Genomic DNA, 19,059 nt, shown 5'->3' on the forward strand with positions numbered 1-19,059 from the left:
GGGAGTCTCCAACTAACTGGCAAGTAACTCAGGGTAACCCTGTGGTTAGAAATTTCCTTCCAAGCTGCCCTGGTGATCCTGCCAGGAAGGAGTCAGGGGATCATGGAGGCACCACTAAGTAAATTACCTTGGAACAGAATAAGGAAATTACATCCTGCTGAATTGGAGGCAGGATCCAGATGAACCCAGGCCTGTCCACACTAACCATTAAGGGCATTGGCATTAAATGAGGTAACTGGGAACTAGCTGGGAGATGAGCTACTGCAGCTTTGGGACATGTCAGAGGATGTTTTGGTGGATAGCTGACTCCCTTCTTATCAGCCAATTAGATTGTTCTTAGGTGGAGCAATGGGAGAGGGCCATTTTTGTTAGGAGGAGATGCAGCTCTCCAGATAGGCAGGGAGAGGGGGCACCTCTAGCAACTCTGACAAGGGAAGGAAAGGCCTAAAATTACTCCTAATAAGGAATCTTTCATCTGGAAGACAGGGGCTATTACAGCATCCAGGCTTTGACTAGGCTGTGCCTACTGTGAAGAGAGGCAGAGGCAAACCAACACAGTTAAGATTACCTTACTTTTTAAACTTTAAAAGGGAAAATCCCAGAGATTTGGCAGAAGCAATAATATAATAATAATATAAATAATATCAAGTAGCATCAAATACTTGTTTAGGAAAATAATAAACTGTAAATTACTATCATAATGAAAGTAGTTTTTCAGCAGCATGCTGTGTCATCCCATGAGGGAATCAGCTAATCCTCTCCCTGGATGCAAAGTCCACTTCACCCCAGTTGTCCCACCTTCGCTTCTTTCCAGCTCGTGATGCTCCTTTGCTTCGATGCTGCAAAAATGGCACCTTTTTCCCGCAGGTCCACTCGCAAATGACAGCTCCTCACCCAGAGAGCCACACTTGTTCCCCAGTCTCCCAAACTGTATTCCCTCTGTTAGTGTCCCAAATCAACCTCTCTAGTCATATCCTCTATTCCCCTCAATGCAGGGCTCCTTGCACACTGCCCTTCAAGGTCCAGCTTCCTCTTCCTCAGCTAATCCATTTTTTACTCCATTGCAATCTGTTTTTGCCTCCTCCTTTTCTAACTGTCTTCCAGTTGCCACCTTTGGGCAGATTCCAAGCCCCCTCTCCAGCACACATTCCCCTTCGTTCCTCAGGACTTCATAACAATTGATTAACTGTCGTCAGTCAGTTATTAAAATTGCTATTTGTAGTACAGCTTGATGTTATTTACTGCTTTTTACTGTGATTCCTTTACTGGAATTACTGCACATTCTCACTCACCAATATCTTCTATATTATCTCAGGAAGGCTGGGATCCTTGTTTCTTTTGTGACCCCTGCATATGAGGGTCACACTTCCTAGGTGAGACCTGATGTCTGGAGCAACCATCACACTTGCCTTCAAGGGCAGTTGTTACAAGTATCAACCCTTCCACATTTCTGTATACTACTGCTCTCGTGGCTCAAGCCCATTAAAGATATAGTGAGATTAGTTGACAATATATTATTCACTTTACTAATATTTTTCCCTTTACCATTCTCTTTCTGTTTGCAGTTTTCCAAGCTTATGATAAACTGCCTATTCATTACAAATTATATACAATTTTTATAATTAAACTAGAGACAAACAAACCTCACCCTAAAACAGAATAAAATATGGTTCAATCTGAGATTTTTCAAACTATAAAATAAATTTTGGGACAGTCAAAATACACTTTTATATTTCTAGGCAGTCCTGTAATTTGGGTTGCTTCATCACACTTGAGAGGACAATCAATATTTCTAAAGAAAAAAATGTTAACCTCATCAATGAAGAAAGAGGATAAACTTGTTGAACATTGACATCGTAGTGTACTCTGACTTAATTCTTCCCTCACATTGTTTCATATGGCTCCCATTAACTCCAGTGGGAGATGCACATATGTATCTGAGGGAAGAATTCTGACCCTTCATCACTCAGGTGCTTCTACACTGTTGCCTCTCCAGTTCCATGCCCAGCTCATAGTCTTGGTCCTATGAACAAAGCCCTAAGTGCGCTGTGGTTCACATATCTCAGTGAGTGTCTTTCACTCCATTCCTGAACGCAACCCTTGTATTAAACCAGGATACATAAACTGACAAAGCGCATACTACATGTTGTAGAAAGCAAGGTCAGGGAAAACTTACAACTACAGAACCACCATCCACCACAGATTAGTATCAGCTTGAATCTCATCACCTGCAGGACAAGAGGCACATTTTTGTATAAACATTTCCTTTAGGAAACGGAGAGGTACTCCAATTCTCACAGGATCAGGCAGCTTGTTAAGATTTGTTGTTTCTAAATATACTCAAACTTCAATGCAACTTGTGGGCACCCACTCATTTACACTGCAGTGATATCATCGCTGTCCCTATATTGATGATTTTGTTGCTTCTATAAGAAAAAGTACCAGATCTGCTATCCCTGGAGGGTTTTTTTTCCCCCCACCAGAAATGATGACTCACTGGTGTGGCAAGGTTTTTATTTTTAAAAAATGATGTTTAGGAAAGGAAAGGGGGGGGGGGGCAGAAGTGTGGTTTCCTCCAGTTTTGTTTTTCTCGTGCTGTATTTATCAATCTGTATACATGCGCAGTGTTAAGATGTCTAAATTAGAGGCTTTGTTTTCTTGATCAATAATATGCTAATTCTGGTGAATAAAAGATAGTATATGTATTAATTTATTTGCTCAAAAGTAGCCTTTTCTGTTACCATGGTCTGTGTTTCAAACTTATAATGAAATCTATAACTCAGTTGTCAATACATTTTTGTGTTTTTCTCAGCTCATGGTAATCATAGCTTTAAGAACCTCTTCCTTTATCTAGAAATAATATCATTGTATATAGATAAACTAAAGTAAAAAAAATATGCATTGAATATAATAATATTGGATAGTATATGGCCTGAAGAATCTTTCTACAGTGAATAAGTGAAGCATTTATTGTATCAATTTTTTGTTTGTGTGTATTTCCATGGATTGGTTGGATATTCAACTATTTTAGAATTATTTTTTTAAATAAAGCATAAATCATTTTAAAACCAGTTTCCTGCAGCTGACAATCCAAAGAGCAAATAAGGTGAAATTTATTGCAGCTCACATTTCACTCAGAGACTTAAGATCAGTAGCATACCATATCAGGGTCAAGAAGCAGGTCCCTTGCTTCTTTCCTTGCTACTGCCTTATTGTTGCTGTTTTATTTCCCAGCTTCTGGGGAATCAGGTTTTTTGCTGCCAATTAGACTTGTTAATATTCCACAATGGAACTTCTGCTGTCTCCTTAAACCTAATCACCCAAACCTGAGGTGATTCATCCAGCTATACTACCAGCAGCTGCTGCAGTTTTCTGGCTGCCTCAGGGAGGGTTGTAAACTCTGGTTGCCACAGCATGAGGTTCATGTACCCTGTCCCATTTTGAGATATATATGTAGATCTTCTTAAACTTTATTGGACCTGTTTTTTTTAAAGCAAACCAAACGACTGAAGTGACACAAGTCTAACCAATGCATAGGAATAGCAGCTTTCAAATCATAGAATCATAGAATCATAGAATATCAGAGTTGGAAGGGACCTCAAGAGGTCATCTAGTCCAACCCCCTGCTCAAAGCAGGACCAATTCCCAGCTAAATCATCCCAGCCAGGGCTTTGTCAAGCCGGGCCTTAAAAACCTCCAAGGAAGGAGACTCCACCACCTCCCTAGGTAACGCATTCCAGTGTTTCACCACCCTCCTAGTGAAATAGTTTTTCCTGATATCCAACCTGGACCTCCCCCACCGCAACTTGAGACCATTGCTCCTTGTTCTGTCATCTGCCACCACTGAGAACAGCCGAGCTCCATCCTCTTTGGAACCCCCCTTCAGGTAGTTGAAGGCTGCTATCAAATCCCCCCTCATTCTTCTCTTCTGGAGACTAAACAATCCCAGTTCTCTCAGCCTCTCCTCATAAGTCATGTGCTCCAGACCCCTAATCATTTTTGTTGCCCTCCGCTGGACTCTTTCCAATTTTTCCACATCCTTCTTGTAGTGTGGGGCCCAAAACTGGACACAGTATTCCAGATGAGGCCTCACCAATGTCGAATAAAGGGGAACGATCACGTTCCTCGATCTGCTGGCAATGCCCCTACTTATACAGCCCAAAATGCCGTTAGCCTTCTTGGCAACAAGAGCACACTGTTGACTCATATCCAGCTTCTCATCCACTGTGACCCCTAGGTCCTTTTCAGCAGAACTGCTACCTAGCCATTCGGTCCCTAGTCTGTAGCAGTGCATGGGATTCTTCCGTCCTAAGTGCAGGACTCTGCACTTGTCCTTGTTGAACCTCATCAGTTTTTTTTCTGCCCAATCCTCTAATTTGTCTAGGTCCCTCTGTATCCGATCCCTACCCTCTAGTGTATCTACCACGCCTCCTAGTTTAGTGTCATCTGCAAACTTGCTGAGAGTGCAGTCCACACCATCCTCCAGATCATTAATAAAGATATTAAACAAAACCGGCCCCAGGACCGACCCTTGGGGCACTCCACTTGAAACCGGCTGCCAACTAGACATGGAGCCATTGATCACTACCCGTTGAGCCCGACGATCTAGCCAGCTTTCTATCCACCTTACAGTCCATTCATCCAGCCCATACTTCTTTAACTTGGTGGCAAGAATACTGTGGGAGACAGTATCAAAAGCTTTGCTAAAGTCAAGAAATAACACATCCACTGCTTTCCCCTCATCCACAGAGCCAGTTATCTCATCATAGAAGGCAATTAGGTTAGTCAGGCACGACTTCCCCTTCGTGAATCCATGCTGACTGTTCCTGATCACTTTCCTTTCCTCTAAATGTTTCATAATTGATTCCTTGAGGACCTGCTCCATAATTTTTCCAGGGACTGAGGTGAGGCTGACTGGCCTGTAGTTCCCCGGATCCTCCTTCTTCCCTTTTTTTAAAGATGGGCACTACATTAGCGTTTTTCCAGTCATCTGGGACCTCCCCCGATCACCATGAGTTTTCAAAAATAATGGCTAATGGCTCTGCAATCTCACCCGCCAACTCCTTTAGCACCCTCGGATGCAGCGCATCCGGCCCCATGGACTTGTCCCGAACCACTTCTTTCTCCACAGAGGGCTGGTCACCTTCTCCCCATGCTGTACTGCCCAGTGCAGCAATCTGGGAGCTGACCTTGTGCGTGAAGACAGAGGCAAAAAAATCATTGAGTACATTAGCTTTTTCCACATCCTCGGTCACTAGGTTGCCTCCCTCATTCAGTAAGGGGCCCACACTTTCCTTGATTTTCTTCTTGTTGCTAACATACCTGAAGAAACCCTTCTTGTTACTCTTAACATCTCTTGCTAACTGCAACTCCAAGTGTGATTTGGCCTTCCTGATTTCACTCCTGCACGCCTGAGCAATATTTTTATACTCCTCCCTGGTCATTTGTCCAATCTTCCACTTCTTATAACCCTCTTTTTTGCGTTTAAGATCAGCAAGGATTTCACTGTTTAGCCAAGCTGGTCGCCTGCCATATTTACTATTCTTTCTACACATCGGGATGGTTTGTTCCTGCAACCTCAATAAGGATTCTTTAAAATACAGCCAGCTCTCCTGGACCCCTTTGCCCTTCATGTTATTCTCCCAGGGGATCCTGCCCATCTGTTCCCTGAGGGAGTCAAAGTCTGCTTTTCTGAAGTCCAGGGTCCATATTCTGCTGCTCTCCTTTCTTCCTTGTGTCAGGATCCTGAACTCGACCATCTCATGGTCACTGCCTCCCAGGTTCCCATCCACTTTTGCTTCCCCTACTAGTTCTTCCCTGTTTGTGAGCAGCAGGTCAAGAAAAGCTTTGCCCCTAGTTGGTTCCTCCAGCACTTGCACCAGGAAATTGTCCCCTACGCTTTCCAAAAATTTCCTGGATTGCCTGTGCACCGCTGTATTGCTCTCCCAGCAGATATCAGGGTGATTAAAGTCTCCCATGAGAACCAGGGCCTGCGATCTAGCAACTTCTGCTAGTTGCCAGAAGAAAGCCTCGTCCACCTCATCCCCCTGGTCTGGTGGTCTATAGCAGACTCCAACCACGACATCACCCTTGTTGCTCCCACTTCTCAACTTTATCCAGAGACTCTCAGGTTTTTCTGCAGTATCATACCGGAGCTCTGAGCAGTCATACTCCTCTCTTACATACAACGCAACTCCCCCACCTTTTCTGCCCTGCCTGTCCTTCCTGAACAGTTTATATCCATCCATGACAGTACTCCAGTCATGTGAGTTATCCCACCAAGTCTCTGTTATTCCAATCACATCATAGTTCCCTGACTGTGCCAGGACTTCCAGTTCTCCCTGCTTGTTTCCCAGGCTTCTTGCATTTGTGTATAGGCACTTAAGATAACTCAGTGATCGTCCCTCTTTCTCAGCATGAGACAGGAGTCCTCCCCTCTTGCGCTCTCCTGCTTGTGCTTCCTCCCAGGATCCCATTTCCCCACTTACCTCAGGGCTTTGGTCTCCTTCCCCCGGTGAACCTAGTTTAAAGCCCTCCTCACTAGGTTAGCCAGCCTGCTGGCGAAGATGCTCTTCCCTCTCTTCGTTAGGTGGAGCCCGTCTCTGCCTAGCACTCCTTCTTCTTGGAACACCATCCCATGGTCGAAGAATCCAAAGCCTTCTCTCCGACACCACCTGCGTAGCCATTCGTTGACTTCCACGATTCGACGGTCTCTACCCCGGCCTTTTCCTTGCACAGGGAGTATGGAAGAGAACACCACTTGCGCCTCAAACTCCTTTATCCTTCTTCCCAGAGCCACGTAGTCTGCAGTGATCCGCTCAAGGTCATTCTTGGCAGTATCATTGGTGCCCACGTGGAGAAGCAGGAAGGGGTAGCGATCCGAGGGCTTGATGAGTCTCGGCAGTCTCTCCGTCACATCGTGTATCCTAGCTCCTGGCAAGCAGCAGACCTCTCGGTTTTCCCGGTCAGGGCGGCAGATAGATGACTCAGTCCCCCTGAGGAGGGAGTCCCCGACCACCACCACCCTCCTCCTCCTCTTGGGAGTGGTGGTCGTGGAACCCCAAATCACAGCTCGTGGCCTGGCATACAATAAATTTTACTGAAAAGGGATCTATAAATGCCAGTGTTCATGGAAATACTATAAAGAAATCCTTAGAGACAAAAATATTGGGGCTTTTATAAATATATGGTTCTGTACTTGTAAATAATTGTTTGACAGGGGGTTTGCTTACAGTTCTCTTGAGAACTGGGAATAGTGCGCTTACTGAATAGAAGTTCTAATAGAGGTTTATACCCACATGGAGGTTTTACTGCTGGTTCCATCATTGCAGAGGTGTATTCAAGTTTTAAAGTTTAAAGAACTCTCAGAAAAGGTTTGTTAAGGAAAAAAAAACCCTACCAAGCCTGCATCCCCAAGGGTCATGCAGGCCAAATCCACCAGGGACAGTTTGCAGCTCATCTTCTATTCTCTGTGTTATGGAATATTACCTGTTCTTGCAGCCTGTGAGATCAGTAGTGATCTCTTCACAGGAATCAGGATGTGTCCTCCTTTATCATGGTCCTAGATGGGGATTATTGAAGGTTCAGTCCCCATTCTGTTTAACAAAAATTCTCCTTCCACTGCTTCATTCTTTTAGTTAGAGAAACAGTATCCACATCTGGATACATTTCCTATTCTGTCCCATTTCCCATGGGTCTGAATCCCTCCCCCCCACCTGCTATGCCATAGGCATTTGTGAGAGGTGTGTTGCAGGATGTGGCTGGGTCAAGTTCCATAATGGTTCTTGAGCCTTGCACCACGGATTTTAATTGAATGGCTTCACAGAAGGGCCCAGCTTTGCTTGAAGTGGTCCTGCTATCTCCTTATAAATACTTTCAATTAATAGAATCGAAATGGTACTGAAAATATAGTTACAACAATTTATTGCAAAATAAACGGAACCAATTTTAGTCATAAACACCACAATAAGCAAAGAATAAATTAAGTGCACTTTCATCATCAAGTAACTAGGATGAACGGGCTAATGAAATAGTTTGTGTAAAATAAACTCAATGAAATGTGATGGGCTCCTAAATAGGCTTAATTGTTTTAGTTCAGAAATAGACCCGGTGTGATGCTAACTATAGGGATGGTTGAACAACAGCCAGGCTTCCTTCACCTAATTAATTGGGCTCTATCTAGGCTATATTCTGGTATTCTGAGTAAGGAGGAAGTCAGAGAAATAGATCACTTCAATATTAAAGATAATTGCAAGTTTGCTTCCCTGATCTAAGTCCTCACCAATGGGGCTATGCACAGCTGGTTGAAATGATCATAAATTCAGAAACCTACTACTACTTTTATTGAATTATGCAGCACCCCATCTGTACTGCTACCTAGTCCTCATCCTACCCCATTTTTCTATTTATTCACCTTTTGGGTCTTGTCATTATCCTAGATCATAAGTTGACTGGGGCTGGGCATATATGTTGATGTACTAGTTTTTACAGTACCTAGCACAGTGATGTCAAGTATCAGGGGGTAGCCGTGTTAGTCTGTATCTACAAAAACAATAAGGAGTCTGGTGGCACCTTAAAGACTAACAGATTGATTTGGGCATAAGCTTTCGTGGGTAAAAACCTCACTTCTTCGGATGCACAATGAGGCATTACTTGGGACCCTCTATGTGCTATTGCAGCATAAATAGTAACAATGAATAATAATGAACCCATGTGAAATTCTCGTAGCTTCCTGTTTTGCTATTGTCTCAAAAGGTAGAACAACTTTCTTAGAACTGTGAAAGCTTACAAAAGCAAATTTGGATGCAGTTCTGGTAGAATCTGGGCTATTTTACAGTATAGACTTGACATCATGCAAATTTGTGGGTTTGATGAAAAATAGGTTTGAGTTAGTTTCACAATTGCCATAATTAAAACCTGAAAATCAAAGCAAAACTCAGGATTGGAAGTGAAGAAAATATTTGCATGGATTCCTGTGATGAGAAACTGATGAATGATGCACAGTTCCACTGGGGTGGATATATCTAGTTCCCCCCTGTAGCTGGACTTTTTAGAAGGGCTCAACACACACAACATGTGTGCATACACTACAAAAGAAAAGGAAATCAGCATGTTTGCTGTAGGAATGGTGAGGTGGCAGGATCTGGAGCTGTTCTCAATTGTCAGCAGCAATGAGGGATGATTTTGGGGATGGCGAGGGCAGTCCAGAGGAGGTTTGTGATCTGTGGACATGCTAGCATACAGAAGCAGTGCTGGTTAAACCCAAGCTTCTACAGAGGCTACTGCAGTCCATGAGATGTAGAAACTGGCTCCAATTGGCTTCATCTGCAGAGAAGCACCCCTCTAGACACAGGACCTGCATTGCTATTGGGCAAGACAGTTGGAAGGAGTAAAGCAAGCAGAAGCAGCAGCAGAAGGAGGGTGAAGCCCCTGGAGGCTATTCAATAACGCCTCCTTTCAAACCTCAGCAAGGTCACACCATTCAGACCTTCTGACAAAACAACCCTTTCTCCACCAACAGGCTCCCCAAAGTGTCTAGTAACGCCAGTCTCTACTAGTCCCCGACTACATTTACCTCCACATTACATTGCCCCATCAAATTATCCTTCTAAGTCTCATCACTACTCTTTTCCCTTCTCTGTACAAGTTATTCCACATTTCAGGAGCACCTGCTTGACTCTTCTGCCCTCCATCCTCCCTTGCTGTCACTTTCCTCACCTCCCTTTCATTCTCTTATTCCTCCACAAAAGATAGAGAAAATAATTAAATAGAAAAGACCTGTTCAATACTACTAACCTTATTCGTGATTTCATAGCTGATCTCCCTTTCTGTTATCTCTTCCTTCTGCTTTCCCTTCTCTTTCCATGTGTCTGTTCAGACTGTAAGCTCCTTGGAGCAGGAATGTGTCTATTTTGTCTGGCAAGCAGCTCAAACTTGGTGTACTAGGGGATGGGGATGAAATGAGGCCCAGCTGGAGCCACTCTGCTCCAGCATCTCCCCCAAAACCAAGAATTATGCATGGGAGACCTTTACTCTCTGGGGATCTTGGATCAAGGTGGTGCCTCCTTCCCCCAACCATATTGTATTTTGGAAAAAGTGCAAATAGGAACAACCAGAGACTCTAGCTGGTAGGAATAGCTGCAGAAGCAGCAAAACCATGGACATTCCGACATTCAGAAAACTTTCTGTAGTTCTGACTGGATATTCTTTGCCTTGTGCTGATTGGCAGTTTGCTTCAACCCTCCTCTTCCCTCACAGTCTTTTCATCTCACCTTAACTCCATGAGTCCCTCTTACTGTCTTCTTCCTGCCCTGTGCCTTTCACTCCCATTTCCTTCAATGTCCCCTCTCCCTTCACTTTTGTTTCAATTTAACTGATTCCCTCCAAAATAACCCACCCCCATCATTGAAAATAAAATAACAGAACTAACATGACATTTGTTGTCGTGACATTTTTCACTCTGGTTGTGTTTTCTACTCTGTTCCTTCACTCTCTGTCTTGTCTAGCTATGCTGTAAGCTCTTCAGGATAGGGTCTGTCTGCTATTCTGTTGTGTATAATGTGCCTCACAATAGGGCCTCATTCTTGGTTGGTCCTTAGGCACTACAGTAATACACGTGATTAATAATAAGAGTGGACCAAAATTCCTGAAAAATCTTGATGTCCATGTAGATCTTCTACTTAGAAAAAATAGAGTCATTTTTAGCTTCCATTGAAGTTGATGTCAGAATTCCTATTGAATTTATCAGGAGTAGGATTAAGCCAAATATTTTGGAGTCACATCAGAGGTTTTATTTTTAAATATCTATATAATAAGTTTCCAGCAGTGTCGCTCTGTGTGTCACTCTGAATCTTATAATGTCTGTTGAGTCAGTGTGAAGCTATGGAAGAAGGTTGAATCATCACTGGGATTCATGGTCTGTTACCATTCAATTTTTAAGTTCTTAGCCATTTTGACCTTATAAATTACACATATGCAGTGTACAGCTACAATAAGGCATCTCATAATAATACACCATGCCAAGAGTCTTAGACCATTTTGATATCAGAAGTAACTCAACTAAACACCACCTTTACTCTACAGTTAATCTGCATGAAACAATTTCATTGGTTGTTTTGAGGGAAACTGCAGAGATGGTGGATTACTTGGCCCAACTGCCGCCTGCACAAATCAAGCTCCCCTATACCACTTCCCCAGACACAAATCAATGCAAACACCTATACAACACAATCACCTTCCTCATTCACCACACACAGAACTCCACACAGCTCTCCGAAAACACATCAGCACACACAAACATCACTCTAATGCCTAGAATGTCTGTTGACTCAGTGTGAAGCAATGGAAACAGCTACAAGCATGTCTGAGAGCCCTTTTTCTTGGAATATCACCATGTTCAATCATCATTAGGATTCACCATGTTACAATACAGTTTTTAAGTTCTCAGACATTTTTGGCTTTTTTACATAAATGACTTCATGAATTACACCTGTGCAACAGAATGGGCTTTCAGCTAGTACTGTTGCTAAAGCTTTGCCCTCTCTATTGCTTACATATACACCTTTCTCAGAACTAAATACTTCTAAATGATTTTATTTTTAACTTTTACCATGGAGTAAATTGGTATCTAAAGGGAAATATTTGCAGAGACATGATTATATATATATATATATAATTTTAATTGACTGAACCTCATTGGGATCAAACCTTTGTTCATCATTACAATCTTTTCATATGTTAAGTAAACAGCAGGAGAAATGGTGATAATTTGTAACAAACCACAAATGAAAAAAAAAAAGAGAGAGAGCGAGAGAGCAAAACTTTTTCAATAAAAACACTATGGAATTTAAGTAAAAAATAATAAGGGCCAGTTCTGGCATAAATCAGACAAGTTCCATTGAAGTCTATAGAACTATGGCAATTTATGCCAACTGAGAATCCTGACACAGAACTATGCTGAAATAGAATGCACAGTCAGCAACATTATAATGTTTAATAGGAATAAAGTAGAACATCCATTTTTAAGGATAAACATATTTTAATACTATTAAGTCAGCAGGAGTCACTTCCACGTATTTTCACAAGAAAGTTATGATGTATTCTTATGCTCCGCTTTATCAGGAATTAAAATACAACATTTATCAACAAATGCCCACAGAAGTACCACAGAAGGTATTCTTTCTAATTGTGCCAAAAAATCATAGTAGGCTTTCTTTCTGTCAGATGAAAGGTTGTACTTTTGTTTTGCTCTCTCCTTTTATATTGCATGTTAAGCAAACTTCCTATAACATTTTTTTTAAAGACTGAAGCACAGACAAATGTGAGAGGTGGTACTTCATTTATCATATGGAGAAAGCTCATTGTTTGCATTTTCCTTACTTATAGGTGCTGTTCCAGAATCTTTGAAGTGAGAGATAACAAAATGAAAAAAAAAAAAAGTGATTTCACATAAGTGAAGATAAGATGAGCAATTGCCAATCTGGAATATTTTCAGCTGACAGGATGGGTCACTGAGGACTTTGATTTACGTACTTCTAGTACAAAAAAATTTGAAGAAAATTCTAACATCAAATAATCAACAGCACAGAAGTTATTATTATACTATGCATAAACAGAATGAAGAAAGCCAGATTCTACCACTCTATTTCACGGCTGATTTGATTTTAGATCAGTCATTTTAGGAACAATTAAAATAGAGTAAAATGAAAGGGCTTTTCTTAAACATTTCAAACATATAAGGAAACATTTTTCAGACACTGCATGGATGTTAAGCTCACCAAATATGGTCAGCTGCAGTACTGGGATAGAATGCTTATGCCTGGGCCCAGTCTTGTAAAACACTTATTCATGTGATTAACTTTACTTGCATCCTTATTTTCAAGGCCTATGTCTTTTATATATCTTTGAGATTTTAAGGCAAAAAGGGACGATTATAGTTACGTACTCTGATCTTTTCTATGATATAGGCCATAGAATTCTACCCAGTGATTTCAACTTCTAGTCCAACAACTTGTGGTTGAACTACACCATATATTTTAAAGCAATAACAATTCTTGATTTAAAGACTTCAACTGATGGAGAATTTGTGACATGTCTTGGTAATCTGTTTCAGTAGGTAATAACGCAGTCTGTGACAAAACTGCATCTTATTTCCAAATTTCCAGTTTGAACTTTGCTGACTTCAACTTTATTCTTTATAATTTGGGTTCAAAACCAGAAGTTATTATGGATACATGATAGCTGAAAAGAAATAAAACAATTTGATTATCATAACCAGAGCAAGATTTATATCAAGGTACTTATATGGCCCCATCACAGTAGCATCTGAGCATATCCCAGGACACGGATGTGCATATTTTACAAACACAGAAAAGCATACAAAACATATTGCATATTATTGTCCAAACAGAGCTGGCTCAATACCCAATTTATTCAGTGATTTTAACCATCATTCACTGACTTATTCAATGAATATTGCAAAATATATTTGTCATATACATTATTTAGATAATAGGCTCCTTGCTGGGCATCTGTTTCTTCAGCAGTGAGGGGGCAAATAAAAGTCAGCGCTAGAGAGAGAAGCTGCATTTTGTTTCTTTGCTACTCTTCTCTCTCCACTTTTGTATGTATTTGTCTCCTTTGTCTTAAAGGAAACAGAATCAGATTTCAAGGCCAATAGCACAAGTAACTTCTCTTTTTCCCAAAAAGGGCAGTTAATACTTTAATGCCATCACAAAAGACTGTCAAATATGGGTTTTCCCTATAAGTGTATGTCTTCACAGCATTTTGGAGCAAGTGAAGCAAACCTCCAAACCCAGATTGATAGACTAGGGCTAGCAGTTCTTAACCAGGGGTACACATACATCTAGGTGTACTCAGAGGTCTTCCACAGAGTACATCAAATCGTCTAGATATTTGCCTAGTTTTACAACAGGCTATATAAAAAGTCAAGTCAGTGCAAACTAAAATTTCATACGGACAATGACTTGTTTATACTGCTCTATATACACAGTAAAAGAACTAAAAAAGAGCCATGGCTTAACAACCATGTAAAAGAAGCAGTGAGAGATAAAAAGACTTCCTTTAAAAAGTGGAAGTCAAATCTTAGTGAGGCAAATAGAAAGGAGCATAAACGCTGCCAGATTAAGTGCAAGAATGTAATAAGAAAAGACAAAGAGGAGTTTGAAGAACGGCTAGCCCAAAACTCCAAAGGTAATAACAAAATGTTTTTTAAGTATATCAGAAGCAGGAAGCCTGCTAAACAACCAGTGGGGCCCCTTGATGATCGAGATACAAAAGCAGCGCTTACAGATGATAAACTCATTGCGGAGAAACTAAATGGATTCTTTGCTTCAGTCTTCACGGCTGAGGATGTTAGGGAGATTCCCAAACCTGAACTGGCTTTTGTAGGTGACAAATCTGAGGAACTGTCAAAGATTGAAGTATCACTAGAGGAGGTTTTGGAATTAATTGATAAAGTTAACATTAACAAGACACTGGGACCAGATGGCATTCACCCAAGAGTTCTGAAAGAACTCAAATGTGAAGTTGCGGAACTATTAACTAAGGTTTGTAACCTGTACTTTAAATCGGCTTCTGTACCCAATGACTGGAAGTTAGCTAATGTAACGCCAATATTTAAAAAGGGCTCTAGAGGTGATCCCGGCAATTACAGACGGTAAGTCTAACGTTGGTACCGGGCAAATTAATCGAAACAATAGTTAAGAATAAAATTGTCAGACACATAGAAAAACATAAACTGTTGAGCAATAGTCAACATGGTTTCTGTAAAGGGAAATTGTGTCTTACTAATCTATTAGAGTTCTTTGAAGGGGTCAACAAGCATGTGGACAAGGGGGATCCAGTGGACATAGTGTACTTAGATTTCCAGAAACCCTTTGACAAGGTCCCTCACCAAAGGCTCTTAAGTAAAGTAAGTTGTCATGGGATAAAAGGGAAGGTCCTTTCATGGATTGAGAACTGGTTAAAAGACTAGGAACAAAGGGAAGGAATTAATGGTAAATTCTCAGAATAGAGAGGGGTAACTAGTGGTGTTCCCCAAGGGTCAGTCCTCGTACCAATCCTATTCAACTTATTTATAAATGATCTGGAGAAAGGAGTAAACAGTGAGGTGGCAAAGTTTGCAGATTATACTAAACTGCTCAAGATAGTTAAAACCAAAGAAGACTGTGAAGAACTTCAAAAAGATCTCACAAAACTAAGTGATTGGGCAACAAAATGGCATATGAAATTTAATGTGGATAAATGTAAAGTAATGCACATTGGCAAAAATAACCCCACTATACATACAATATGATGGGGGCTAATTTAGCTACAACAAGTCAGGGAAAAGATTTTGGAGTCATTGTGGATAGTTCTCTGAAGATATCCACGCAGTGTGCAGAGGTGGTCAAAAAAGCAAACAGGATGTTAGGGATCATTAAAAAGGGGATAGAGAATAAGACTGAGAATATATTATTGCCCTTATAGAAATTGATGGTACGCCCACATCTCGAATACTGCATACAGATGTGGTCTCCTCATCTAAAAAAAGATATACTGGCACTAGAAAAGGTTCAGAAAAGGGCAACTAAAATGATTAGGGGTTTGGAACGGGTCCCATATGAGGAGAGATTAAAGAGGCTAGGACTCTTCAGCTTGGAAAAGAGGAGACTAAGGAGGGATAAGAGGAGACTAAGGGGGGGATATGATAGAGGTATATAAAATCATGAGTGATGTGGAGAAAGTGGATAAGGAAAAGTTATTGACTTATTCCCATAATACAAGAACTAGGGGTCACCAAATGAAATTAATAGGCAGCAGGTTTAAAACAAATACAAGGAAGTTCTTCTTCACGCAGCGCACAGTCAACTTGTGGAACTCCTTACCTGAGGATGTTGTGAAGGCTAGGACTATAACAGCGTTTAAAAGAGAACTGGATAAATTCATGGTGGTTAAGTCCATTAATGGCTATTAGCCAGGATGGGTCAGGAATGGTGTCGCTAGCCTCTGTTTGTCAGAGGATGGAGATGGATGGCAGGAGAGAGATCACTTGATCATTACCTGTTGGTCCACTCCCTCTGGGGCACCTGGCATTGGCCACTGTCGGTAGACAGGATACTGGGCTAGATGGACCTTTGGTCTGACCCGGTACGGCCGTTCTTATGTTCTTATGTTATACATTGAACTGTAAGTACCATATTTATATGCCAATTGATTTATTTTGAAATTGGATGGTAAAAATGAGATTGTACGCAATTTTTCAGTAATAGTGTGCTGTGACACTTTTGTATTTTTATGTCTGTTTTTGTAAGCAAGCAGTTTTTAAGTGATTTGCAATTTGGGGGTACGCAAGACAAATGAGACTCCTGAAAGTGGCACAGTAGTCTGGAAAAGTTGGGAACCACTGGACTAGGGCTAGTGAAGCTATGCTAGCACTTTAAATATAGCTGTATAGGTAGCGCTTTGAAGTTGCAGCTCAGGTTGGAGCTTGGGCTCTGAAGCCTAGCACTTGCTCCAAAATGGTGCATAGACATACCCACTGCAACTCTAAACCAGGGCGGCCTAGAGGGGGGGACAAGTGGGGCAATTTTTCCCAGGCCCCGCAGGGGTCCCCATGAGAATGTCGGAGGCTCCCCCTGCCTCCGCCTTCACCTTCCCCAATCCCCTGGCACCTCAGCGCGCCACGTCCAGGAGTGGCCCTGGACAGCGCTGCAGCGCCGTGGCTCGGGCAGGGCCTGAGGTCCTCCCGCTCAGAGCCGTGTGGTAAAGGGGCGGGGCTGCGAGCTCCGGAGGGCCGAGCGGCACAAGCTCCTGGACACGGCTCGCTGAGGCTCTGGGAGAGCGGGTAAGCAGCATGGTAAGCCCCTCTGAGCCGGGCACCCCCCGACCTCATCCCCCCGCAGCCCTGACCCCCAGCTCCGAGCCCAGCCCCTCTGAGACAGACACCCCCTGACCCCATATATAGATAGCATACTTTCTCTGTTCATAACTGCAGAGTCAGTATTAAGATAGGATCTGACACGTTTTTGGTGACAGTGTTTTTGATTACGCTCAGTATAAAGATCTGCTTTTGTATAGGCTTGAAATGCCCTGAATGAGTTAAAACTGTACCTTTGTAACAACTCACACTATTGTTATGCTGTCTTAGTTGTTTGGAGCTAGCACCATTGCTATTGCTCGCATGCTCTTCCAAGTCACTATACATCTGAAGACCATAACATGCTAATGCAAAAAATGGTAGTGTGGTTGTAAATAAAATTACTGTGTAATAGCAATACCAGCTACAGATGTGCAGCCAAAGTTGGCAAAACTGAAAAAAAAAATCATTTGGAAATGTAGCCAGATAGAATGAGTTGTGTGGCTCAAAAAGTGTTGAATGATGCAGTGTGTGCTCTGAGTTGCAATGTACTCAGATTGTTGGGTGAAGACTCTGATAAAGAACAGCACCAGGAAAGCTTGGAAAGGATATATATTTCCATTACATTTTTTGTGTGCAAAATGAGATGGAACACAAAGATTATCCATTCCCATTTACACTCTTCCGGAGTTCTCAACTTCCAGAGTAGAGTCTGTAGGTTCCGTGCAGGTTTTTTCCGGGAATCTATACTAGATATGGTCTAGATTGCTTCAGTCCTTTCTAAGAAATACATGAGAATAAAAGGATGCAAAGACCCATTTTATTGCACTGCTTGGTCCTCTTGAGCAAAAGGGAAGCAGAGGAGGACTTGTGACATCACTGACTGGGAGAAAGTTTTAAAGAAAATTTTCAGTGTTTCGATCAACATTTGTTATTCAGCCTGCTTTTTTCTCACTTTACAAAGCTATTTGGGCATCAATTCATCTTTTTAAAGGAGGTTTTTCAGAACTGATCTGTTGCGGGATGTCTCAGACAACACAAGGCACATTCATTCATCCTCTATAATGCTGCCCCTTCACACAGGTGACCTAGGGAGATGTTATAGAACATTTCCCTCAAATCACCGAGAGGAACTTAACACTGAATGTGTATTCATTACTATTGAAATCAGTAACAAACAGGAACAAGTTGATAAGACTATCAGAAAGTTTATAGAAATATTGATAACAGTGGATATGATTATTTTTTTAGACTTGGAAATTCTCTTCTGATTTGTTGGATAAATTTCATTGTTATGATGTACAATTTTGAGAGGATTTATGCTTCCAAATATATAATAGGATCAAATCTTTTCTTAGCGTCTATAGTCCAGTGAATAATTACTTTAATTAAAGTGAATAAGAGTTCATTGGAAAGCTGATGTTCACAACAGTTATTAACAACTTCAACTAAGTTTATGTGACAGAGGGATGCACCAATTCATGCTTACTTCTTCATTATGGACTTATGCCACAACCCTTTGAAGAAGGAAGGAAAGACACCTATTGGCTTCAATTGTCTTTAAATTTAGCCCTATAGGATTGCTTCTCAGCCTCAAGAATAAGGATAACTCACATCAGTATGGTTTGCGAGATTTGGTTCTTTGTGGTACTATATTATTGTCTGTATATTTTCTTATCAATCTTTCTTGGTTTCTATTTTTATTAAACAATACAAAAAAACTCTTTACCTGCAAAAAATGAAAGAGATAAATAGATATAGGAATCACATTTAAAAAGGTCAACACTTGCTCTTTGAATTGATGTTAGCTTGTATTTTTGTTTCTCATTTGTTCTTAGTCTCTCCCTTTCTATGTTATGGTGCACTCCACTTCAAACTTTTCCTTTCTCTTGATCCCTTTGTGAGCCTGTGTCATAACTATAAAGAGAAGGGTAACAACCCTCCTGTGTACAATACTATAAAATCCTTCCTGGCCAGAGACACCAAAATCCTTTTACCTGTAAAGGGTTAAGAAGCTCAGGTAACCTGGCTGACACCTGACCCAAAGGACCAGTAAGGGTACAAGATACTTTCAGATCTTGAGGGGGAAAGGCATTTGTTTGTGCTCTTTGTTTTGGGGGTTGTTCGCTCTTAGGACTAAGAGGGACTGGACATCAATCCATGCTCTCCAAATCTTTCTGAACTAGTCTCTCATATCTCAA

Source organism: Chrysemys picta, chromosome 1 (genome assembly GCF_011386835.1).
Source record: "Chrysemys picta bellii isolate R12L10 chromosome 1, ASM1138683v2, whole genome shotgun sequence".
NCBI lineage: Eukaryota > Metazoa > Chordata > Testudines > Emydidae > Chrysemys > Chrysemys picta.